Raw genomic sequence first — 26,007 nt, 5'->3', positions numbered from 1 at the left:
GTGCAGCCCCGGACCTCTGAGGGCATAACACACCTGTTATTGCTCGATCTCGCGAGTGATCGTGCAATGTAAGGAGTTATTAAAGCCTCTTGGGTACTGCTGATGCCTACTCCTGACTGCTCCTGTGTCTTTCAGGAACTACTTGACTTCATGATGCTTCTGGGCTTCGGCCTTTAATTTTAGGATTTTTGAAATACATACATGCATGCTTAATTTAAATTTCAACATTTATGGTGCAATGTATGGGGTTATTAAACACTCTGCTTATTGAACTCTGCTTATTTCATAAAAAATGATTTTATAGAAGAATGTCTTTTGGTGGTCCACCGTCCTGCTTTATAGAGTCTTCTGGCCTCTTGGATATGCGCTTGTTCTTAAACAAAGGTACAAAAAACAAAAATGGCCAGTCAGGTGCCTACATCTTACGGCCACATGAGCCCTGTGGGTGCTTGTGAGATTAGGTCCTTTGTACCCACACGGCTGGGTCCGGGACACAAATTTTGATTCAAATTTCTAATAAAAAAATCACACTTTTCAATGGTCTCCTCATGCTGCAGCCAACTCCAGGCTGCGTCATTCTGGTAATATATAGAGAGCACTCGCTGTCCTAAATTTTAGTTAAAATTTTTCGTCAAAAATGTTTGTCTTTTTTATTAGGGATTGTGAAGCTTTGGTGCGTACTCATGCATCAGCCAACTCCAGCCTGTGTAATTCATGCAATATATGGTTTACTGATGGTGCTGCTGGGCCTGGGTCTGGGAATTTCAAATTTTAGGGAGCACCCGCTATCCAAAAGTCTTCATAAATTTCTACAATTGTTGTGTTTTTTTGGAGGGATTGTGAAGCCCTAGTGTGTACTCATGCATCAGCCAACTCCAGGCTGTATCATTCAGACAATATATAGGTAGAACCCACTGTCCTAAATATTCTTAATTTTTTTAAATGGTTGTTTTTTCTTTGGGATTCTGAAGCCCTGGTGTGTACTCAATGCTGCTTCCTGCTACACTCTGTCAGCCCGTTGGTCCTGTGACAGTGTGCTACTCCGCCTCCACATCCTCCACTGTGTCTTAAGCCTCCACTGCCCGGACAAGTCTCAGTGGCCCTTCAGCATACCATGTGTGCAGGTCACGGCGGTGTCACGCTTTTCTTCACATGGTTTGCCTTGGCGAGAAGTCTTGGAAACAATGGCCGGTCAGGGCAATGGAGACGTTGTGCCTAAATCTCACGGCCACATGAGCCCTGTGGGGGCTTGTTGGATTTGGTCCTTCGTACCCACACGCTGGGGTCCGGGACACGCAAAGGTTGTTTTCAATTTCAAATCAAAAAATGATGTTGCTGCTGGGCCTGGGTCTGGGAATTTCAAATTTTCTCATAGGTAGCACCCGCTATCCAAAATCTTTTTCAAAAATTTCAAAATTGTGGTGTTTTTGGGGGGGGATTGTGAAGCCCTGGTGTGTATTTGTGCATCAGTCAACTTCAGGCTGTGTTATTCAGGCAATATATGGGTTACTGATGCTGCTGTGGGGCCTGGGTCTGGGAATTTCAAATTTTCTCATAGGTAGCACCCGCTATCCAAAATCTTTTTCAAAAATTTCTAAAATTGACGTGTTTTTTGGGGGGATTGTGAAGCCCTGCTGTGTACTCGTGCATCAGCCAACTCCAGGCTGTGTCATTCAGGCAATATAGGGGTTACTGATGCCGCTGTGGGGCCTGGGTCTGGGAATTTCAAATTTTCTCATAGTTAGCACCCGCTATCCAAAATCTTTTTCAAAAATTTCTAAAATTGTGGTGTTTTTGGGGGGATTGTGAAGCCCTGCTGTGTACTCGTGCATCAGCCAACTCCAGGCTGTGTCATTCAGCCACTATATGGTGTCCTCATGTTTCAGCCTCATCCAAGCTGTGTCATTCAGCCACAATATGGTGTCCTCATGCTGCCAACACCTCCACACTGTGCCATTCAGCCACTATATGGTCTCCTCATGCTGCCAACACCTCCACGCTGTGTCATTCAGCCACTATATGGTGTCCTCATGGTTCAGCCTCATCCAAGCTGTGTCATTCAGCCACTATATGGTGTCCTCATGCTGCCAACACCTCCACACTGTGCCATTCAGCCTCTAAATGGACTCCTCATGCTGCCAACACCTCCACGCTATGTCATTCAGTCACTATATGGTCTCCTGACTGTCACGATGCCGGCTGGCAGGAGGTGGATCCTCTGTGCCAGAGAGGGATGGCGAGGACCGTGCTAGTGGACCGGTTCTAAGTCACTACTGGTTTTCACCAGAGCCCGCCGCAAAGCGGGATGGTCTTGCTGCGGCGGTAGTGACCAGGTCGTATCCACTAGCAACGGCTCACCTCTCTGGCTGCTGAAGATAGGCGCGGTACAAGGGAGTAGACAGAAGCAAAGTCGGACGTAGCAGAAGGTCGGGGCAGGCAGCAAGGATCGTAGTCAGGGGCAACGGCAGGAGGTCTGGAACACAGGCTAGGAACATACAAGGAAACGCTTTCACTGGCACGATGGCAACAAGATCCGGCAAGGAAGTGCAGGGGAAGTGAGGTGATATAGGGAAGTGCACAGGTGATAACACTAATTGGAACCACTGCGCCAATCAGCGGCGCAGTGGCCCTTTAAATCGCAAAGACCCGGCGCGCGCGCGCCCTAGGGAGCGGGGCCGCGCGCGCCGGGACAGGACTGACGGAGAGCGAGTCAGGTACGGGAGCCGGGGTGCGCATCGCGAGCGGGCGCTACCCGCATCGCGAATCGCATCCCGGCTGGAGGCGGTATCGCAGCGCCCCGGGTCAGTGGATCTGACCGGAGCGCTGCAGTGAGGAGAGTGTAGCGAGCGCTCCGGGGAGGAGCGGGGACCCGGAGCGCTTGGCGTAACAGTACCCCCCCCTTGGGTCTCCCCCTCTTCTTAGAGCCTGAGAACCTGAGGAGCAGACTTTTGTCTAGGATGTTGTCCTCAGGTTCCCAGGATCTCTCTTCTGGACCACAACCCTCCCAATCCACTAAAAAAAAGGTTTTCCCTCTGACCTTTTTAGATGCCAGAATCTCTTTGACGGAGAAGATGTCCGAGGAGCCGGAAACAGGAGTGGGAGGAACAGATTTGGGAGAGAAACGGTTAATGATAAGTGGTTTAAGAAGAGAAACGTGAAAGGCATTAGGAATACGAAGAGAAGGAGGAAGAAGAAGTTTGTAAGAGACAGGATTAATCTGGCACAAAATTTTGAAAGGACCAAGATAGCGTGGTCCCAACTTATAGCTAGGGACACGGAAGCGGACATATTTAGCGGAGAGCCATACCTTGTCTCCAGGGGAAAAAATGGGAGGAGCTCTTCTTTTCTTATCCGCGAACTTCTTCATGCGTGATGAAGCCTGTAAGAGAGAATTTTGGGTCTCTCTCCATATGATGGAAAGATCACGAGAAATTTCATCCACAGCGGGCAGACCAGAGGGCAAGGGGGTAGGGAGGGGGGGAAGAGGGTGACGGCCGTACACCACGAAAAATGGGGATTTGGAGGAAGATTCAGAGACTCTGAAGTTATACGAGAATTCGGCCCATGGTAGAAGATCTGCCCAGTCATCCTGGCGGGAGGAAACAAAATGTCGTAAATAATCACCCAAGACCTGGTTAATTCTTTCTACTTGTCCATTGGATTGAGGATGATATGCAGAAGAAAAATTTAATTTAATCTTGAGTTGTTTACAGAGAGCCCTCCAGAATTTAGACACGAATTGGACGCCTCTATCCGAGACGATCTGCGTGGGCAACCCGTGAAGACGAAAAATGTGTACAAAAAATTGTTTAGCCAACTGAGGCGCTGAAGGAAGACCAGGAAGAGGGATGAAATGTGCCATTTTGGAGAATCGATCAACGACCACCCAAATAACAGTGTTGCCATGGGATGGGGGTAAGTCAGTAATAAAATCCATACCAATCAGAGACCAAGGCTGTTCGGGGACAGGCAGAGAATGAAGAAAACCAGCGGGCTTCTGGCGAGGAGTCTTATCCCGGGCACAGATAGTGCAGGCTCGCACAAAGTCCACAACATCCGTCTCCAGAGTCGGCCACCAATAGTAGCGAGAGATGAGTTGCACAGATTTCTTGATGCCCGCATGACCTGCGAGATGGGAAGAGTGGCCCCATTTGAGGATTCCGAGGCGTTGGCGTGGAGAAACAAAGGTCTTTCCTGGAGGAGTTTGCCTGATGGAGGCTGGAGAAGTGGAAATCAGGCAGTCAGGAGGAATGATGTGTTGCGGAGAGAGTTCAACTTCAGAAGCATCCGAGGAACGAGAGAGCATCGGCCCTAATGTTCTTATCGGCAGGCCGAAAGTGAATTTCAAAATTAAATCGGGCAAAGAACAGAGACCACCTGGCCTGGCGAGGATTCAGCCGTTGGGCAGACTGGAGGTAGGAGAGGTTCTTGTGATCGGTGTAAATAATAACTGGAAATCTTGATCCCTCCAGCAGATGCCTCCATTCCTCAAGTGCTAATTTAATGGCTAGAAGCTCTCGATCCCCGATGGAGTAGTTTCTCTCCGCCGGAGAGAAGGTCCTAGAAAAAAACCCACAAGTAACAGCATGCCCGGAAGAATTTTTTTGTAGAAGGACAGCTCCAGCTCCCACAGAGGAGGCATCAACCTCCAATAGGAAGGGTTTAGATGGGTCAGGTCTGGAGAGCACGGGAGCCGAAGAAAAGGCAGACTTGAGCCGTTTAAAGGCGTCTTCCGCTTGAGGAGGCCAAGACTTGGGATCGGCATTTTTTTTGGTTAAAGCCACGATAGGAGCCACAACGGTAGAAAAATGTGGAATAAATTGTCTGTAATAATTGGCGAACCCCAAAAAACGTTGGATAGCACGGAGTCCGGAGGGGCGTGGCCAATCTAAGACGGCAGAGAGTTTGTCTGGATCCATTTGTAGTCCCTGGCCAGAGACCAAGTATCCTAGGAAAGGAAGAGATTGGCATTCAAACAGACATTTCTCTATTTTGGCATAGAGTTGATTGTCACGAAGTCTCTGAAGAACCATACGGACATGCTGGCGGTGTTCTTCTAGATTGGCAGAAAAAATCAGGATATCGTCCAGATATACAACAACACAGGAGTATAAAAGATCACGAAAAATTTCATTAACAAAGTCTTGGAAGACGGCAGGGGCGTTGCACAGGCCAAAGGGCATGACCAGATACTCAAAGTGTCCATCTCTGGTGTTAAATGCCGTTTTCCATTCATCCCCCTCTCTGATGCGGATGAGATTATAAGCACCTCTTAAGTCCAGTTTGGTAAAGATGTGGGCACCTTGGAGGCGATCAAAGAGTTCAGAGATGAGAGGTAGGGGGTAGCGGTTCTTAACCGTGATTTTATTAAGACCGCGGTAGTCAATGCAAGGGCGTAGAGAGCCATCTTTTTTGGACACAAAGAAAAATCCGGCTCTGGCAGGAGAGGAGGATTTACGGATAAAGCCCTTTTTTAAATTTTCCTGGACGTATTCAGACATGGCAAGAGTCTCTGGGGCGGACAGAGGATAAATTCTGCCCCGGGGTGGAGTAGTGCCCGGGAGGAGGTCGATAGGACAATCATAAGGCCTGTGAGGAGGTAGAGTCTCAGCTTGTTTTTTGCAAAAAACATCCGCAAAGTCCATATAGGCCTTAGGGAGACCGGTTACGGGAGGAACCACAGAGTCACGGCAAGGGTTACTGGGAACCGGTTTTAGGCAGTCCTTGGAACAAGAGGGCCCCCAACTCTTGATCTCCCCAGTGGACCAATCCAGGGTTGGGGAGTGAAGTTGAAGCCAGGGAAGTCCAAGGAGAATTTCAGAAGTGCAATTGGGAAGGACCAAAAGTTCAATCCTCTCGTGATGAGGTCCGATGTGCATTAGAAGGGGCTCCGTGCGGAAACGTATGGTACAGTCCAATCTTTCATTGTTTACACAATTGATGTAGAGGGGTCTGGCGAGACTGGTCACCGGGATGTTGAACCTGTTGACGAGAGAGGCCAAAATAAAATTTCCTGCAGATCCGGAGTCCAAGAAGGCCACAGCAGAGAAGGAGAAGGCAGATGCAGACATCCGCACAGGCACAGTAAGACGTGGAGAAGCAGAGTAGACATCAAGGACTGTCTCACCTTTGTGCGGAGTCAGCGTACGTCTTTCCAGGCGGGGAGGACGGATAGGACAATCCTTCAGGAAGTGTTCGGTACTAGCACAGTACAGGCAGAGATTCTCCATGCGGCGTCGTGTCCTCTCTTGAGGTGTCAGGCGAGACCGGTCGACCTGCATAGCCTCCACGGCGGGAGGCACAGGAACAGATTGCAGGGGACCAGAGGAGAGAGGAGCCGGGGAGAAGAAACGCCTCGTGCGAACAGAGTCCATATCCTGGCGGAGCTCCTGACGCCTTTCGGAAAAACGCATGTCAATGCGAGTGGCTAGGTGAATGAGTTCATGTAGATTAGCAGGGATTTCTCGTGCGGCCAGAACATCTTTAATGTTGCTGGATAGGCCTTTTTTAAAGGTCGCGCAGAGGGCCTCATTATTCCAGGATAATTCTGAAGCAAGAGTACGGAATTGTACGGCATACTCGCCAACGGAAGAATTACCCTGGACCAGGTTCAACAGGGCAGTCTCAGCAGAAGAGGCTCGGGCAGGTTCCTCAAAGACACTTCGAATTTCCGAGAAGAAGGAGTGTACAGAGGCAGTGACAGGGTCATTGCGGTCCCAGAGCGGTGTGGCCCAAGACAGGGCTTTTCCAGACAGAAGGCTGACTACGAAAGCCACCTTAGACCTTTCAGTGGGAAACTGGTCCGACATCATCTCCAGGTGCAGGGAACATTGGGAAAGAAAGCCACGGCAAAACTTAGAGTCCCCATCAAATTTATCCGGCAAGGATAGTCGTAGACCAGAAGCGGCCACTCGCTGCGGAGGAGATGCAGGAGCTGGCGGAGGAGATGATTGCTGAAGCTGTGGTAGTAACTGCTGAAGCATAACGGTCAGTTGAGACAGCTGTTGGCCTTGTTGCGCTATCTGTTGCGACTGCTGGGCGACCACCGTGGTGAGGTCAGCGACAACTGGCAGAGGAACTTCAGCGGGATCCATGGCCGGATCTACTGTCACGATGCCGGCTGGCAGGAGGTGGATCCTCTGTGCCAGAGAGGGATGGCGAGGACCGTGCTAGTGGACCGGTTCTAAGTCACTACTGGTTTTCACCAGAGCCCGCCGCAAAGCGGGATGGTCTTGCTGCGGCGGTAGTGACCAGGTCGTATCCACTAGCAACGGCTCACCTCTCTGGCTGCTGAAGATAGGCGCGGTACAAGGGAGTAGACAGAAGCAAAGTCGGACGTAGCAGAAGGTCGGGGCAGGCAGCAAGGATCGTAGTCAGGGGCAACGGCAGGAGGTCTGGAACACAGGCTAGGAACATACAAGGAAACGCTTTCACTGGCACGATGGCAACAAGATCCGGCAAGGAAGTGCAGGGGAAGTGAGGTGATATAGGGAAGTGCACAGGTGATAACACTAATTGGAACCACTGCGCCAATCAGCGGCGCAGTGGCCCTTTAAATCGCAAAGACCCGGCGCGCGCGCGCCCTAGGGAGCGGGGCCGCGCGCGCCGGGACAGGACTGACGGAGAGCGAGTCAGGTACGGGAGCCGGGGTGCGCATCGCGAGCGGGCGCTACCCGCATCGCGAATCGCATCCCGGCTGGAGGCGGTATCGCAGCGCCCCGGGTCAGTGGATCTGACCGGAGCGCTGCAGTGAGGAGAGTGTAGCGAGCGCTCCGGGGAGGAGCGGGGACCCGGAGCGCTTGGCGTAACACTGACACTGATGCCACCACCAGGCTCTGTAAGTGTGCTGCTGTGCGGAAGTGATTCTAAAAGCGATTTCGGTAATCTGCATGTTATTCTGAATTACAGTATTATTTCACTACCCCAGCACACTCCATATGTGTTTTAGAAGACAGCAAAGTGTTCTATACCCCTATAGAGGCTGTATGTAGGCTAGAAATAGCCTTTTTTAATATAGATTCACCGCAAAAAAATTTGGATCGAAACAAACTTTATGGAAAATTCGGCGAATCGAATTTTTGAAAAGTTCGCTCATCTCTAATTATAATCTATGGGGGGTAATGTAAGGAGGCATTATTATAAGGAGTCAATGTGAGGGGGCATTATGCATGGGGGATGTGTACGGGGACGTTACTATATATGGGGGCAATGTACAGGTGCATTATTTTATATGGGGGCAATGTACGGGGGCATTATAATGTATGAGGAGAATGTTGGGGCCTAATACTATATAGGGCACAGAAGGGAGTACTATATGGGGCAGTGTAATACATATAGGGGGTTTGTATAGAGGTGGGGATTTTGCTGTAGCAAGGAGCCTAAAATGTTTGTCTGACAGATTCGGAGAAGATGAGTTGTGATCGGGAGACATCTTCATGATGACCCAGGACAGATGGAGAAGAAAGAGAAAAGTGAACGACTCAGATCAGAGAAGCCTCCCCTGTCAGTATGTAACTATAATAACCTATATGGTCTTCAGAACCTGTGTACAGCTCAAATCTATTTCTGTGTAGGGGTTATTGATCTTTTGTATACTGTACTGGTTTTTATTCAATAACAATATAGCAGTGTTAGTCAGTGGTATTGGTAGTGGTCATGGTGTGGCGAATTTATATGTCCCCTGTATTGTGGTGTTATTAGTGATACTGGTCTGTGTATAGTGGCTTTTATTTCCTTACAGTATGGTGGTATTATTTAGTCATTGCAGAAATAATATGGAGTGGTGATATTATTTTATGTTTCTAAGCCCGATACTAAGATAAAATCTAGCATGTGCCACAGTGAGGGGGGCGCAGACTACAAGCTGTGTAAGGGGCCCCAAAATTTCTGATGGTAGCCTGGTGATGTGGCTGCGTAACCAGCTGACCTGCGTGCCCCACATGACATCAGGGTAGCGTATGAGACTCCTCCCTCTGTTCGGTCAGCGCCCGCCAAGTTTAAAAAACTACTGTGTTTTTGCTTGTGGTCGGGAAACCGCATACAGCCGAAAACGCAGCCGACCGGAGGCTGCGGTTCACTCCGGTCGGCTCATAGACATACATTAACTACGCTTCCCGAATACGGCTGAGTGCGGGCACCGCGATAAAGCCCCGCCCACCCATCCTCCCAGCCGTATACGGGAACCGTAGTTACAAACCGTAGTGTGAACCCAGCCTTACACCGCTCCGTTTAACAAGCAACTGACATTTATATTCTATCTCACTATCGTTTGTCTCTATTACATTGGTGTGCTGGGTTTCCATTTTTGTTTAAGGGTACATATACTATTTATTGTGATTTTCTACTTAAAGGACAACTGCAGCGGTATGACACTTATCCCCTATCCACAGGATAGGGGATAAGTGTTTGATTTCGGGGGGTCCGACCGCTGGGACCACCCACGATCTCCCTAATGGGGCGCCACCATTGGCGCTCATGGTGAGCGCTAGGGCGCGTAGCGTCAACCTAGAGGTCGACGGTGACGCCCCGTCCCCATACAGTTCTATGGGGGAGACGGGAAGGCAGGAGCGCTGCCTCCCTGCCTCTCCCATAGAGATGTATGGAGGAGGCGTGCCGGCTGCAACGTCATGCTGCGGCCGGCACGCCCCTTGCACGAGACAGCCGTGGCCCGGTACAGATCACAGGGGGTCCCAGCGGTCGGACCCCCCGCAATCAAACACTTATCCCCCACCCTGTGGATAGGGGATAAGTGTTAATCACGCTGCAGATGTCCTTTAATACACAGTTGTTGTGGTATCACATGTTTTACCCATTATTTTGTCTGTTTCCCATGTCACCATGGAGACGCCTTTACCTTCTGATTTGAGTCTTTTTTCTTCTGACTGCTACTGATTTTTTTATGCATTTTTGTGTATTTTAATTGTGTAGCTAATAAATAAGTACTTTATGATTAACTCTATGTGTGGTTTGGTGCATATCATTTTAATTTTTTTAGGGTATACAAAGTAACCAAAAATACGCAATTCTGGACTTTGGTATTTTTTACACTATTGACCGTGTGGTAAAGTTATGCCAATGTTATGCCATAGCATAGCATTGATCAATGTTATCGGTGCTCCATTGCTCCAGCCTGCCAAGGCTGACTGGAGCTTTGGATTGCCGATTGGAAGGCGAAGAGGCAGGTAAGGGCCCTCCCACCGTCATTTCAGCTGATCAGGACACTGCAGTTCCACCGTGGTGGTCCCAATCAGCACCGCTAAGCAGTTGGGAAGTGTTTTTTAACATTTCAGAGGGGTTAATGCCAGGCATCCCTGTGATCGGGACCCGGGGCTAATGCCAGACATCACCCTGCTATGACCCCCGCTCAGCTCCTGGGAGTGCGTCATATAAGGAGAGCGGGACAAGGGCGTACAGATACCCTCTTCATCCTCAAGAGGTTAGGGGTTTGGCAGACACACAGAGCTTCCCTGCTGCAGCCCTGTGCATACAGTAAGGTTTATAGGTGATCCAAGTGCGCCTCCAAGCCTTACTGTACACACACGGCTGTGGTGGGGGGAGCCCTGTGTGTCTGCTCATAGCAAAATTTGCAGCAAATTTGGTGATGAGGAAAAAATGAAAATGCAAAAACGGAAAAACCTTGCGTCCTTAAAAAGTACCTCTCATCAAATAAACTTTTGATATATTTTAGATTAATGAATGTTGAATAACTTTCCAATAGCATGTTAATGAAAAATATGCTTCTTTCTATTGTATTTTTCTCGATCAGTCCTGTCAGCAAGCATTTCTGACTCATGCTGGAGTCCTAAACACTCAGAGCTGCCAGCCTGCTTTGTTCACAGCCAAACAGGCTGTGAACAAAGCAGGCTGGCAGCTCTGAGTGTTCTCCTTTGTGAAAAAAGCAGACTGGCAGCTCGTAGTGTTTAGGACTCCAGCATGAGTCTGAAATGCTTGCTGCCAGGACTGGTAGGGAGACCCCTAGTGGTCATTTCTTCAAAGTGGAAAATTAAATAGAAAGAAGCATATTTTTTAATAACATGCAATTGAAAAGTTATTCTGCATACATTAATCTATAATACAGTAACCCCCCGACCTACGATGGCCCCGACATATGATAAAATCGACATACGATGGCCTCTCAGAGCCCATCGCATGTCGATGTCAGCATTGACATACGATGCTTTTATATGTCGGGGCCATCGCATTAACTGCTATCCGACAGCACAAAATGCTTAAGCTGCTGTCGGATAGCAGTGTAATGTGCCCCAGCAGGTTCACTTACCTATTCCCGATGCTCCGGGTCCACTTCGCGATCCTCCGGTGTCTTGCGCATCTTCTCCAGGGTCCGGGCCTTGCTTTCCGGCGTCGTTATTACGTCACTACGCACGCCGCGCCGACGCAGCAGTGTAATAACGTCACCAGAAAGCGAGGCCCGGACCCTGCAGAAGATGCGCAAGACACCGGAGGATCGTGAAGAAGACACCGGAGCAGCGGGACAGCATCGGGAGCCCCTGGAACAGCAGCGGGAGCGGTGAGGACCTGGTGCGGAGCGGCGGGGACAGGTAAGTACAGCTTCCTATACTTTACATTGCACGGATCCCTCAACATACGATGGATTCGACAAACAATGGGTCGTTTGGAACTAATTACCATCGTATGTTGAGGGACCACTGTACATCAAAAGTTTTTTTGATGAGAGGTACCCTTTAATTGTGCAAATGAGCATGGCCGGTATTTTTTGGCATGAAAGGTGGCAACCCTAGCCGGAGGGAGGAAAAAAAAAAAAGAAGAAAAGGCGCATATATGTAAAGGAAGCCTTACTTGCAGGCACCATCATATAGGACAGGACTACAAGCCTCAGCCAGGCTCTCCTCATCTAAAAACCACATCAGTATCCTAAATAACAGCAGTCATTTTATTGTTTTCATATGAAGTCACCGGTCCTTGAGGCAGCTGTGTTTCCCCATACAGCGACACAAGAGCGATGCTCCATTGTGTGAGGGCTCCCCGGGGACGTCAGCAGCCTCATCCCGTCTCCATGGACACTGTGATGGGCGGAGAACACCTCACCGCTGTGGGAAATAACTAGCTCCGCCTTCCTCTCTTCCTATTGGCCGTCACTCACAGGAGGATTATTCTGATTGGCTGCTCGGCGTCTAGTAGCGACTGCTGGGATTCCTAGCAGCTGGGTGTCCGTACATGAGCCGGAGCAGCAGGTGAGAGATTCGGCCAGTAATGGGCTTTATGTGCCGGTACCGGTGTGTTCACAAGTGCTTGCAGTCGGTTACATCACATTAACGCTGCATTGTACTGGAAGTGGAATCCCTCGTGACAAGTGCACGTACTGTGTTTTCCAACCAGGTTGCCTTCAGCTGTTGCAAAACTACAACTCCCAGCATGCCCAGACAGCCGAAGGCTGTCTGGGCATTCTGGGAGTTGTAGTTTTGCAACAGCTGGAGGTACCCCTGTTGGAAAAACAAGTGGTCTTATGTGATGGGGTGGCTCGTGTATTAGTGCCTGGGCATAGCAGGTGTGTGGACGGCTGGGATTCAGAGGGAAGGAGTCACAATGCACAAAGTGCAGCATCCAATGTGAATAATACGAGTTCAGGCTTAGGCTAGGGTAGCAGGGCTGCCATCAGATACAGCTTCAGGCCTGGGCCCCCCATCACCCCCCTCAGGTAGGTAATGCCCCCAGTATACAGTGACCCCAGTAGATAGTTCCCCCATGTAGATCATGCAGGTAGGTAGTGCCCCCTAGGTAGGTAATGCCCCCAGTTGAGTAATAATGCCCCCAATTATACCCTGGGGTCACAGTCAGTATATCCATGGTGAGTAATAATGCCCCCAGCTAGTTCATAATACCCCCAGTTATGTAATAATGCCCCTCACATAGCAGGTAATGCACCAGTTAGTAAATAAAGCCCCCACATAGGTAAAAATTGCCCCCACATAGATTTTCTAAAAAAAAAATTATAAAAAATCCACTCACCTTTCCGATGATCCTGTGCTGAGGCCGGGCTGTCAGCTGACATCATCACGCGGCCTGCTGGACAATGTACGCTCTTGTACGTACATTGCGTACGCTATTTACAAAATGTACGTACAGGAGCCGGAAAATGCTATAGCCTGTACGTACGTTATGTACGCAATTTGCGTACTGTACGTCCAGCAGCTGGAGACCGCTGTTTACACAGCAGTCTCCTGCTTCTGTGCTTCTGCTGCCGCAGGGGGGGTACAGCGGGGCCCGGCCCTCTGGGAGCTCGGGTCCCTTACTGGTGTACTGGCTGTACCCCCCTGACGGCAGCCCTGTAGGGTTGCCACCTTTCTTGCAAAATAAATAAATAAATACCGGCCGGCCATGCTAATTTGCATAATTAATTATGCGTGAAATCACAGGATACACATGTGCGGGGGGAAATTTTGTCCTATTCTGACCCCTATAGCTCATTTTTAGTGCCCCAGATCTGTAGTTTTTATTAGTACCATTTTTGTGTTGATGTGACTTTTTGATCGCTTTTTTTATAATTAAATTCAGGAGTTGCAGTTAATTACTAACTACAACTCCCAGCATGCCCCGATACAGCCTGTGGCTCAGCAGCTGCCCCAAATGAAAACCACAACTCCCAGCATGTTGGACCATATAGTAGTATATAGAATAGGTCAGTGTTTCCCAACCAGGGGTGCCTCCAGCTGTAGCAAAACTACAACTCAGTTGTAGTTTTGCAACAGCTGGAGGCACTCCTGGTTGGAAAAATCTGGTATAGGTTATGATGCAACATTTCAGGAGTTGGAGGATTGGTTGGATAAATACCGGCCATTGTATTATAAAAATACCGTCAGGGTGGCCAAAATACCGGCTAAGCTGGTAAAATACCAGCCAGGTGGCAACCCTAGCTTAGGTATGAGGATTTACACACGATTGTGAATATGACATTGGGATGATACCCACCCATGTTCCCTTTATATCATGGCTACATAGTTGATCTATCTTTCTATCAATAAAACCCTGTTTGTGTGGGCATATATATACAGTGTGTGTGTATATATACCGTATTTATCGCGGTATACCACACACCGGCCTATAACACGCACCCTCATTTTACCAAGGATATTTGGGTAAAAAAAGTTTTTTACCCAAATATCCTTGGTAAAATGAGGGTGTGTGTGTGTGCATGTGTACACCCCGATACACTGTTTCTGACCCCGCAGAAGCCCCCAGCCGTTGCTGCCCGCTTCTCTCCCCCTGCCTTTCCTGGGGTCTAGAGCCCTGCTGCCGCCGCTTCTCTCCCCCTGGCTATCGGCGCCGCTGCCCCATTGCCGGAGCCGCTGCCCCTGCCCCATGGCCTCCCCCCATCCCCGGTTTTATAATTACCTGTTGCCAGGGTGGGGTCCGCGCTGCTTCTGGCTCCGATGCCGGTCTCCTGCGTCGTTGCTATGCGCTGCGAGGCGCAATGATGAGTGACATCTTCAATGTGACGTCACTCGTCATTGCGCCTCGCAGCGCATAGCAACATCGTAGGAGACGCCACACCGGAGCCAGAAGCAGCGCGGACCCCACCCTGGCAACAGGTAATTATAAAACCGGGGATGGGGGGGGAGGCAATGGGGCAGCGGTGCCGACAGTCTCTGGACCCCAGGATAGGCAGGGACAGAGAAGCCGGCAGCGGTCTCTGTACCTGCAAAAGCCGCTGCATTTCATTGATTTAAATGTGTGTGTGTGTTTCGCCATAACTTTCAAATGACTGGAGATATTTTGATAGAACTTGGTACACATTACTCATATGTCAACTAAAGTATAGTAAAGTTATCACGCTACCATATCCCCATTTGTGAGACTGAAGTCCCATGCAGGTCCATAGGATTAACAGTACATCGGATTGCATTACTCTTGGGCTGCAGAGGTTGCCCGGGAGTTTTAAACGTCCTGCTGACTGTCCGGCAGGTGCAGAGAAACATTTGTGTGGGGCGGGATCCAAAGACGGGGTGTGAGGACAGTATGTGAGAACAAGATATGAGGATAAGAAGATCGTTGTTGGTTTTTTGTTTAAATGTTGGGTACTCTGCTAGTAAGGTTATAAAAGGAGAAGACATCGAGTTTCTCCTATAACCCCACTGTCTTGATTATCCAAAAGATGACCCAACACGTCAATTTTTTTAGGATAGTTGTAGTGATAATCTACTATTGTAGCCACAATGGGCCCCGTGCCACTCACCACCAACATCTCCTTGAGTTTAGCTCGGGATCCAAGGAGTAACCAGTGATCTGTGAAGCACCTCAGGACTGCTGTTTGCAGCGGCTGCTTCTGATCCCAACAGCACATGTATTTTTCGGCCCGCTCTGTGTAACATGCTGCACCCGTCACCGTTATCCCCCTCACACTTTCTGCACACTTGCACCTGTACCCTGTGCTCTTATGGTCAGCAATAAAAGGCTACAATCTGTTCCTCTGCTGTGCCTAAAAATGCAAATATACAAATGAGGTGATTTGGAGCACTCAGGGCATTCTCTAACCCTGATTGAACTGTGACGTTCGGCCTTCTTCATGAATATTCATGTTTCTCCCCCTGTGAGATCTTTCTTGCAAGCAGCGAGATCTCACGTACTGTCATCTCACATAGTGGCAATCTCGCATGCTCTGGTTTCAGACTTCCTTGGCACATTTGTAGCGCATGCAAGATTGTCACTGCGAGCCAGTACTGTGCAAGTCTCAGTCAGTGATATCTCTGCTTGTGAAAGAGATCTTACAGGGGAGGAACATGAATAAGCATGAAGACGGCTTGGGACTGGGAAAGTACCAGGCCACCTTATTTATATATTTTCATTTTCTAGGTACAGGAAAGGATTCTCAGATTACAAAGCAGTAAAGATCATTGTAATCAACACTACCTGCACTATAGGCCTGTACCAGCAGATTAAGGTGGGTGACGCTGATAACAGATTCCCTTTAAGGATATGTTCACAGACTATAAGCACAGGCTATTAACAGACAAAACTTCTGTTTGGTATTTTTTGACCTGATAAAAAGTACACAAAAAACTGTTCCTTTTGGCTGTTTTTTGTGGCTTTTTTAAAATAGTGTCTGGGGGGACGGGAAAAAAACAACGCCATACATGCATACATGGCAATTCTCTGGCATTTTTTTTTAACCTATAGAAGACTATGGGTATAAAAAAATAAAAAAAGACTGAGTGGGCATGACCTGGTGTCAAAGGGGGTCTAATCCGACATCTGATTTATTACAATAATTTCCATCCATCAGGCGTATATTGTGGTGTAAATCTACACCCGTTGTGTGGGATCGGCACAGTAACACTGTAGCTTCCTAAAGATTTGGCCAAATGCTACGGCAGCAGTATTTTAATATGGACTGGCTCAGTCTAAGTAAATCACCCCCTTATTTATTTGAAACCAGGACTGGTCTTGCTTATAAAACCAATCACAGCTCAACTTTCACAGCAGGGTTAAAATAAGTTTGTGTGGCTCTCCTGTGCATGGATTGCGTGAGCTCGGCCTTCAGTATAACAGATGCTGTGATTAAATCATGACCACAGCATGTGAAGAGTACCTGCACACAGCCTACCTGCAGCAACAACCCCAGTCTCTGTGATCTTCAGCTCCGGCCTCTGTGATCTTCAGCTCCGGCCTCTGTGATCTTCAGCTCCGGCCTCTGTGATCTTCAGCTCCGGCCTCTGTGATCTTCAGCTCCGGCCTCTGTGATCTTCAGCTCCGGCCTCTGTGATCTTCAGTTCCGGTTTGCCATGGCTGTCTGTACCTGGCTGTGCTGTGAAGCATGGCTCGGTTCATTGCCTGTCAGTGTTATGCTGACAGACTGAAATGAACTGCACTAGTATTTAAGGGCAGTGTAGTATACCAGCGATCTGGAAAAAAGAAACTTACATAAAATAAACAATAAAAACAATATGTCACTCTGACGACATTCATGTTCCACCCGGCCATTGCTTGGCTGTACGGCAAAGTGACTGGTGCTCAGGCCCATTGTGTGACACTACTGCATAGCCAATAACTAGCCAAGGCAGGACATCGCTGTCATCTGTGATTTGTTGTGCTGCAGCCTGACTTATTGGGCTTGGGTGCTTCCTAGGCCCCATATGTCACACTGCAGCTCAGGATTAGAATTGCAGCGGGGACCAGAGCATCATAACGAGAGGAGTGCTGAACGTGAGTAGAGGTAGAGGTTTATTTTTTTTTTATGTATCGCACGATGAGCATAGTTCACAAAAACTAGATAACCCCATTATTGTGCTTCTTCTTTGTTGCCTTGACCGTGTGTTTTGGGTCATTGTCATAGTGTGCATTCTCGCCATGATTTCTTCATCCGGTTGTCAGATCTAGCGAGGAAATTTTTTAAACGGCCACTTACGTATCCCCGCTGGTCCCAGGCCGCAAATTGTGACTCCGGTCAGCTCATTTTTGCACTGCATCAGTTTCATTGCCAGACTTAAAACTGTGGCATACCACACAAAAAAAACGGATACAGTGCAAAAGTGAGCCGACTGGTAACACTATCTGATTGCGGTCGTCTCATTCAAATGAATGAGATGCGGTGCGAGACCGGTGGGGATGCGGCAGCGGGCAGTTTTGAAATGTACCTGCCTGCAACTGTATGAAGAAATTGTGGTGTGAATGTAGCCATACTGGAATACCCATCCATGACCCATTTTCAATGTTCTGGCTGAGGTAATAAGGTTCTCACCCAAGATATCACGTAGCAGAAAAAAACCCTGAATGCATAATGTTCCCTGGGTCGTAGGCTTCTCCTCCAGACACGTCAAGTTGAATTAAAGGAGAACTCCAGAATACAAAAATTGTCCCCCATACTGCAGGCAGTAAAAAAATAAATAGATACATACCTTCCTTCGCTCCACCAGTGCCTCCACTAACCTACTCCGGTCTCCGCCACGATCCTCTTCCTGGTTGCCGGTGGTCGGCGAGTCATACTGCACTCAGCCAATCACCGGCTGCAGCGAAGTCCCAACTCGGCCGGCGATAGGCTGAGCGGCAGTGTGGCGTTTTTGGCCCCGGCAGCAGAATTTTGTGTCTTGAAGCGTTCTCACACTGCGGCTCAGCCTATCGCCGGCCGAGTCGGGACTTCACTGTGGCCGGTGATTGGCTGAGTGCTGTATGACTCGACGACCACCAGCAACCAGGAAGAGGATCGCGGCGGAGACCAGAGTGGGTTACCGGAAGCACCAGGGGAGCGAAGGAAGGTATGTATCTATTTATTTTTTTACGGCCGGCAGTATGGAGGATAATTTTTGTATTCTGGAGTTCTCCTTTAATGCTAAAGAGTTTCATTTTAGTTGCAACCTTGCTGGTACTGTAGGATTTCAATCATTCATGACTTAGTGTATTACCAATAGTTTTCTCGGTGACTTTGAGGTTATTGACAAGACCTTCCCGTTAGGGATGTAAGAAAAAATCGATTCTCGCGATAATCGCGATTTTTCATTTGCCGATACAGAATCGATTCAAAATATTTTTGAATCGATTCTTTTAGGGATGTGAAATTTTTATCTGCGGACGCCCGTATCTTACCTGCCAACGAGCCCCCGGAGCTCCGGTACAGGTGTTCGGTCCCCGGGCTGTATTCTTCTTACTTCCTGTTAGTCCGGCACGTCACATGGAGCTTCAGCCTATCACCAGCCGCAGCGATGTCCCGCCTCCGCTGGTGATAGGCTGAAGCTCCATGTGACGTGCCGGACTAACAGGAAGTAAGAAGAATACAGCCCGGGGACCCAACACCTGTACCGGAGCTCCGCGGGCTCGTTGGCAGGTAAGATAAAGTGCGTTTTATTTTATTTTGCAGCCCGAACGGGATAACATGAGAAAAGTGTGCACCGGAGTACTAGATCGCCGCTGTCAAAGCTGACAGCGGCGTCTATTGGGATCTATGAATGCTCCCAGGTGGGCGATATATCGGGATATATCGCGATGTATCGTCACCTAGACGGTATCGCGATATATCGGGATATATCGAATCGCCACACTGGTATCGCGATTCGAATCGAATCGCCAAATTCTTGGCGATTCACACCCCTACTTCCCGTGTAGTTTTGGACTGATTACTCACCGTTTTCATGGAAAGCTCACAAGGTGAGATCTTGCATGGAAGCCCCATCTGAGGAGATTGATGGTTATTTTGTGTTTCTTAAATTTGCAAATAATCGCACCAGCTGTTGTAAACTTCTCACCAATCTGCCCATTCCAGCTTTGCCTAGGTCTACAATCTTGTCCCTTCAGACAGCTCTATAGTTTTGGCCATGTGGAGAGTTTGGAATATTATTACTGTGGATAGGTGTCTTTTATACAGGTAATAATCTGAGTTTATGAACACTCCCTTTTAAGAGAGTACTCCTAATCTCGTCTCATTACGTGTATAAACTAACACCTGGGAGCCAGAAATCGGATTAATAGGGGTCAAATAACTATTTCACTGTAAAATACACATTCACCTCTTTGAATTGCATTATTCTGGTTATGAACTTAATTTTTGTAGTTTTATAAACTGCTTCCTATTTAAAATGAGTATGTGTCTTCCAGAGTCAGCAGCAAAGTTCCCAGTACTCTTGTGACAGTTGTATGGACAGGCCATGTTCCCAGTCTCTTGTGACAGTTGTATGGACAGGCCATGTTCCCAGTCTCTTGTGACAGTTGTATGGACAGGCCATGTTCCCAGTCTCTTGTGACAGTTGTATGGACAGGCCATGTTCCCAGTCTCTTGTGACAGTTGTATGGACAGGCCATGTTCCCAGTCTCTTGTGACAGTTGTATGGACAGGCCATGTTCCCAGTCTCTTGTGACAGTTGTATGGACAGGCCATGTTCCCAGTCTCTTGTGACAGTTGTATGGACAGGCCATGGCTGCTTACATGTATATTTCTTTTCCTGGTGTGGCTGTTGCAGGATGAGGAACTTTCTGGCAGCTCAGCAGTTCTCTGCATAATCAGCGTGTTCTGTTGTCACATTATTACACATAATGAAAAAATAGAATTATCCACTTTTGAAGTGTCAGTAACTAATTGTATTAAAGGAGAAGTCCATTAAATTTTTTTGTACTTATGCCAGGGCTGCCAGCATCAACAATAACAATCCAGACTTACGTGAAGCATTGAGCCTGGACACTGGTCCCTGGGGCACAATGCATTACACTGTTGCTTAGCCTGTCGCTAAGATGGGACATCGCTGCGGCTGGGGATTTGCTGATCAGCAGTGTGACACGTTGACCATCGGCAACAAGGGAGAAGACTAGAGCGGACTAGAGCGGGATCGGGGCACTGAGGGAGCAGCGGCAGATAAGTCCAGTTTGTTGTTTAAAATGCTGGCAGCCTGGGCATAATGTTACAACAAGCTTCTTGATTGGACTTCTCCTTTAAGGCTATGTTCACATGTCGGAATTTCCGTGCCGGATTCTGCTTTGGAATCCAGCACAGAGATTCTGCTGCAGCAGAGTCCCGTTGAATTCAACGAGATTCTGCTGCCCTTTGCATACAGTAGAATTACCGTGCCCAATGTTTCCGACACGGAAATTCCATTTTCCATGTCTGTGCAAAGAATGAACACATACAGTCCGCACAGAATGCATAGCTGTCTATGAGACAGCGCATTCCTGTGCAGTGTGCAGAATGTCCACAGAATCTCTGTGCGGACAGTCCATAGTGTGAACATAGCCCAAGGGTATGGTCACATGGAATGGATCCGCAACGTATTGTACACTGCGGATCCGCTGATGAAGAACCCTACAGTATACCTCCAGCTGTGCCTGCTCATCGCGGCAATCCACCGCTACAGGCAGACACACAGTGTTCTGTGAGCCACGGAACGCATGCGCAGTGAACCCGCACACATCGCAGCTTACCTCGAACTAGCTCAGGGAGCAGGGGGAGCGGCCGCGATGTCAGCGAATACACTGTGAATGCTCATAACGACTCAAAGATCGCTGGAGGCACATTCTAGGGTCCGCAAAAAAATGCAGCGGATCTGTTCCGTGGGACCCTACCCTGACGTTTTTAAATAATAGCAATATTAAATTGTACCTTAAATGGGCACAGTCATTGAAACTTATTTTTGCTATTGCACTCCTTATGGTAAATAAAAAAAATATTTCTAATGTACTTTGTTAAAACAAAATGAAGTTTTCTATGTTTTATTTGTGTTTAAAAAAGCTTTCACAAGGTGTCCCCCTACTTGTCCAGAGCACATCCCCCCCCCCCCCCCCCAGAATCTCTTACACAGATTTTGGACTCCTGCTGGCCTGGCAGAAGTCCAGAATCTGGAAAGAAATGCAGTCTGAAGTGCTGAGGGGGAAGGGGGTGGGGTGCAGCCTTAACCAGTCCTAGCTTATCTTTAACTGAACTGCTCTGGGCTGTGTGTAGCAGAGTGAGGGAGGAAGTTCTCCCCTGTATGGCTTCAGATGATGTCACACCTGCTGGGGCACGCTTCTTCCCAGTCTGTGAATCTGACTTAGACTGAGCAGAAAATACAGAGCAAAATCAAATTAGAAAACTAAAAAATAATAAAAATAAAGTCAGGGGGTGGTTTATGATGATGGTGGCAGTGAACTGGATTAAAACATTTAACAAGATCATGAGAGGTACTCTTTAATTAAAGCCTATTGGCTATCTTCTATTTCATGTGTAAAGCTATGCATCAGCTTATTTATTCTGAGGACCTCTGAGCCTGCATTTTACCAAACAAAACTTCTTATGTTTCTTTGACAGTACTAACAGTTTGTATAACAGGAGGGACACATCCAAGTTTAGGTTTTCTATTGGAAATTGTAAAATAATGTTTTTTTTGAGGGACTTGACTTTTTCTTTTAACACAGTTGAGTCAATGGTATCTACACTCTATACTGTACGCTGTATCCCAATGCCCGGGCTGCAAAAGATAAACAAAATAAACTTTAACTCCCCTCCCGTTGGTTCGGTACCGGCCTCACCAGCTTGCAGCGGAAGGGAATGTCGGAGGGCCGTCGGCCTATCACCGGCCGCAGCGATGTTCTGCCTTGGCCGGTGATAGGTTGAGCCCACTGTCACGTAAGAAGCCGGCTTCTTACATGACAGTGCCCTCCGCCTATCACTAGCCTAGTTGGAACATCGCTGCGGCCGGTGATAGGCTGACGGTTCTCCGACGTTCCCGTTCCCAAGAAGAGCGTGAGGCCGATGTAGGAATGTGCTTTAAAGTTTTTGTTTACCTTTTGCAGCCCAGGCATAGGGATCCAGCGTACAATATAGAGTGTCAGCGGCCCGGAACAAACAGGAGGACGAGTAGGGCAGCGCTTTCGGGTGATATGTGAGTATTTACCCCGATGGGGACAGCGCAGCGCTGGGCTGATAGTAAAAAAAATTTTTTTTTTGGGGGGGGGGAAAATACTGTTAAATACCATGGAACCGCCATAAGTTACAAAAATACCATGATACGCATATTTGGTCATACCGTCCAGCCCTACCAGTGACGTCCCTCTGGTGCATTAGTAAAGTGCCAAAAAGGAAACTGATGATTGAACCAATCCTGTTCATTTGAATTGGACGGTTCAGGTCATGTGTCGCTTCAAACAGGACACCAGATCCCCAGACACACTAGGGGGGGAGAACAGGTCTTGCAGCCTTCCCTTGTCTGGCCTGTCGGAAATATCCAGCTCCAGATCCTGTGAAGTGTATGGAGCCTGGTACCGCTGCGTATAGTTTGCCAGGCTTTTGCCTCCAGTACTTTGTACTCCAGTATGCTTGTTCTGCCTATAGGCAAAATAGCATTTGTTACTGTGTGTCACCCCAGTAGTAAGGAGATTACATGATGAGGAACATTCTTACAGTGTGTCACCCCAGTAGTAAGGTGATTACATGATGAGGAAGAGTGTTACAGTGTCACTCCAGTAGTAATGAAATTACATGACGAGGGGTTGTTACAGTGTGTCATTCCAGTAGTAATGAGATATGAGGAGGAGGTTTGTTACAGTGTGCCACCCTAGTAGTAAGGAGATTATATGAGGAGGAGGTTTGTTACAGTGTGTTACCCAATGCATCATAGAAAGGAAAAGCATATGTAGATCCAATAGCAAAAAATATCAAATTTTATTGGTACATGAATGCACAAAAAAACAAACATTTAAAGGGGTTATCCAGGGAAAAACTTTTTTTTTTTATATATCAACTGGCTCCAGAAAGTTAAACAGATTTGTAAATGACTTCTATTAAAAATTCTTAATCCTTTCAGTACTTATGAACTTCTGAAGTTAAGGTTGTTCTTTTCTGTCTAAGTGCTCTCTGATGACACGTGTCTCGGGAAACGCCCAGTTTAGAAGCAAACTCCCATAGCAAACATCTTCTAAACTGGGAGTTTCCCGAGACACGTGTCATCAGAGATCACTTAGACAGAAAAGAACAACCTTTACTTCAGAAGCTCATAAGTACTGAAAGGATTAAGATTTTTTAATAGAATTAATTTACAAATCTGTTTAACCCCTTAAGCACCAGGCCACTTTACACCTTAGGACCAGAGCGTTTTTTGAACATCTGACCACTGTCACTTTAAACATTAATAACTCTGGAATGCTTTTAGTTATCATTCTGATTCCAAGATTGTTTTTTTCTGACATATTCTACTTTAACTTGGTGGTAAATTTTTGTGGTAACTTGCATCCTTTCTTGGTGAAAAATCCCAAAATTTGATGAAAAAATTGAAAATGTTGCATTTATGCAACTTTGAAGCTCTCTGCTTGTAAGGACAATGGATATTCCAAATATTTTTTTTTTATTCACATTTCCAATATGTCTACTTTATGTTTGCATCATAAAATTGACAAATTTTTACTTTTGGAAGACACCAGAGGGCTTCAAATTTCAGCAGCAATTTTCCAATTTTTCACAAAATTTTCAAACTCACTATTTTTCAGGGACCAGTTCAGGTTTGAAGTGGATTTGAAGGGTCTTCATAATTAGAAATACCCCATAAAAGACCCCATTATAAAAATTGCACCCCCAAAAGTATTCAAAATGACATTCAGTCAGCGTTTTAACCCATTAGGTGTTTCACAGGAATAGCAGCAAAGTGAAGGAAAAAATTCACAATCTTCATTTTTTACACTTGCATGTTCTTGTAGACCCAATTTTAGAAGGCGTAAAAGGAGAAAATGTATCCTTGTATTTGTAGCCCAATTTCTCTCGAGTAAGCACATACCTCATATGTCTATGTAAAGTGTTCGGCGAAGGAGCGACAAGGGGATTTTGGAGAGTACGTTTTTCAGAAATGTTTTTTGGGGGGCATGTTGCATTTAGGAAGCCCCTATGGTGCCAGAACAGCAAAACCCCCCCACATGGCATACCATTTTGGAAACTAGACCCCTTGAGGAACGTAAGAAGGAATAAAGTGAGCCTTAATACCCCACAGGAGTTTCACGACTTTTGCATATGTAAAAAAAAAAATTATTTTTTCACAAAAATGTGTGTTTCCCCCCCCAAATTTCACATTTTTGCAAGGGTTAATAGCAGAAAATACCTCCCAAAATTTGTAACCCCATCTCTTCTGAGTATGGAGGTACCCCATAAGTTGACCTGAAGTACACTACGGGCGAACTACAATGCTCAGAAGAGGAGTCATATTTGGCTTTTTGAGAGCAAATTTTGCTCGGGGGGCATGTCGCATTTAGGAAGCCCCTATGGTGCCAGAACAGCAAAATAAAAACACATGGCATACCATTTTGGAAACTAGACCCCTTGAGGAACGTAACAAGGAATAAAGTGAGCCTTAATACCCCACAGGGGTTTCACGACTTTTGCATATGTAAAAAAAAAAATATATGTTTTCACTAAAATGTGTTTCCCCCCAAATTGCACATTTTTGCAAGGGTTAATAGCAGAAAAGACCCCCCCAAAATTTGTAACCCCATCTCTTCTGAGTATGGAGGTACCCCATAAGTGGACGTCAAGTGCACTACGGGCGAACTACAATGCTCAGAAGAGGAGGAGTCACTTTTGCAAACTTTGCTGAAATGGGGGGGACATGTCGCATTTAGGAAGCCCCTATGGTGCCAGGACAGCAAAAAAAAAAAAAAAAAACACATGGCATACCATTTTTGGAAACTAGACCCCTTGAGGAACATAACAAGGGGTAAAGTAAGCCGTAATACCCCACAGGGGTTTCACGACTTTTGCATATGAAAAAAAAAAAAGAAAAGACCCCCCCAAAATTTGTAAATACATTTCTTTGGAATAAGGACATACCTTAATTTTTGATGATGGTGGGCCAGTTGAAGCATATCTTGCGAAACGGCACCGTAGCCCCGAACCAACGTCTCCCTGTGTTCTGTCCACCCGTGTCTTGCACTGTTTATACCCTTCATGGATTAATAAAGAAGCTTGAAGTTTACGTATTTGGTGAGTTGCCCTGGTTTTCTTTTCTCTTTTCTACGGATTAATTTTTGATGATTTTCGCTCCGCGGGTGCACACCAGGTCTTGGAGTGGGAGGTTAGTCAGGGTCCTTGAGCTTATTATAGCAGCCAGGATGTGGGACCCCCCTCAAGGAGCGTTAATGGGGGGAGCACTGAGCCCTAAAATAGGGGAACACTATGGGGGACAACGGGCCGTAACTGGGGTAGACAGGTGGGGTACAGAGGCCTGTAATATGGGGTACAGTGGGCCAGAAAATTATAAATTATAATAAAAAAGGATATATTCCCAGAATGATGACCCAGAGCATAGCCAAAACTAAAAAAAATATGCCTACCCCAAACCCTATGCTCTGAATCATCATTCTGGGAATGTGATGTGTGTGGCCGTCCCTAACCTGTTGCCTCAAATGCGCACCCGCTCAGGTAGAGAGAGAGCGCTGCACATTTGAGGCAACATAAAAAAGTCCCCGATGATAGTGACTCAGTGACCTATGACCCATTTTTGAAAAAACACCCCCAGAGGTCTTATCAGGTATTTTTTTTTTTTTTTTTTGGGGGGGGGGGGGGGGGGGCAATTTAGTGGTTTTAGAAGGTTAACAATT

The 26,007-nt window shown here is 47.3% G+C and overlaps 1 protein-coding gene and 1 long non-coding RNA gene across 5 annotated transcripts in view; one reads left to right on the top strand and one right to left on the bottom strand.

The window, feature by feature from the left end:
- Positions 1-19,867, bottom strand: part of LOC130282708 (uncharacterized) — a 115,385-nt gene extending 95,518 nt beyond the window's left edge. The window contains exons 1-2 of the long non-coding RNA XR_008846490.1: positions 19,091-19,867; positions 16,580-16,877 (exon numbers count right to left, since the gene is read on the bottom strand). This is a non-coding gene — a long non-coding RNA (uncharacterized LOC130282708). The remainder of the gene's footprint in view (positions 1-16,579; positions 16,878-19,090) is intronic.
- RASSF4 (Ras association domain family member 4) overlaps positions 11,866-26,007 on the top strand; it is a 227,586-nt gene continuing 213,444 nt past the window's right edge. Inside the window, exons 1-2 of one of the 4 annotated variants that reach the window (XM_056531234.1) lie at positions 11,868-12,212; positions 15,829-15,916. The gene's annotated coding sequence lies outside the window, so the exon portion shown is untranslated. Of the gene's footprint in view, positions 12,213-15,828; positions 15,917-22,221; positions 22,311-26,007 lie in introns of those variants that run through there. The other 3 variants (XM_056531235.1, XR_008846489.1, XM_056531233.1) reach the window with 3 other exon arrangements.

This window comes from Hyla sarda, chromosome 7 (assembly GCF_029499605.1).
Source record: "Hyla sarda isolate aHylSar1 chromosome 7, aHylSar1.hap1, whole genome shotgun sequence".
NCBI classification, from domain to species: domain Eukaryota; kingdom Metazoa; phylum Chordata; class Amphibia; order Anura; family Hylidae; genus Hyla; species Hyla sarda.
Note: the sequence above shows the minus strand (reverse complement) of the source record. Positions and strands in the feature narration are given on the sequence as shown.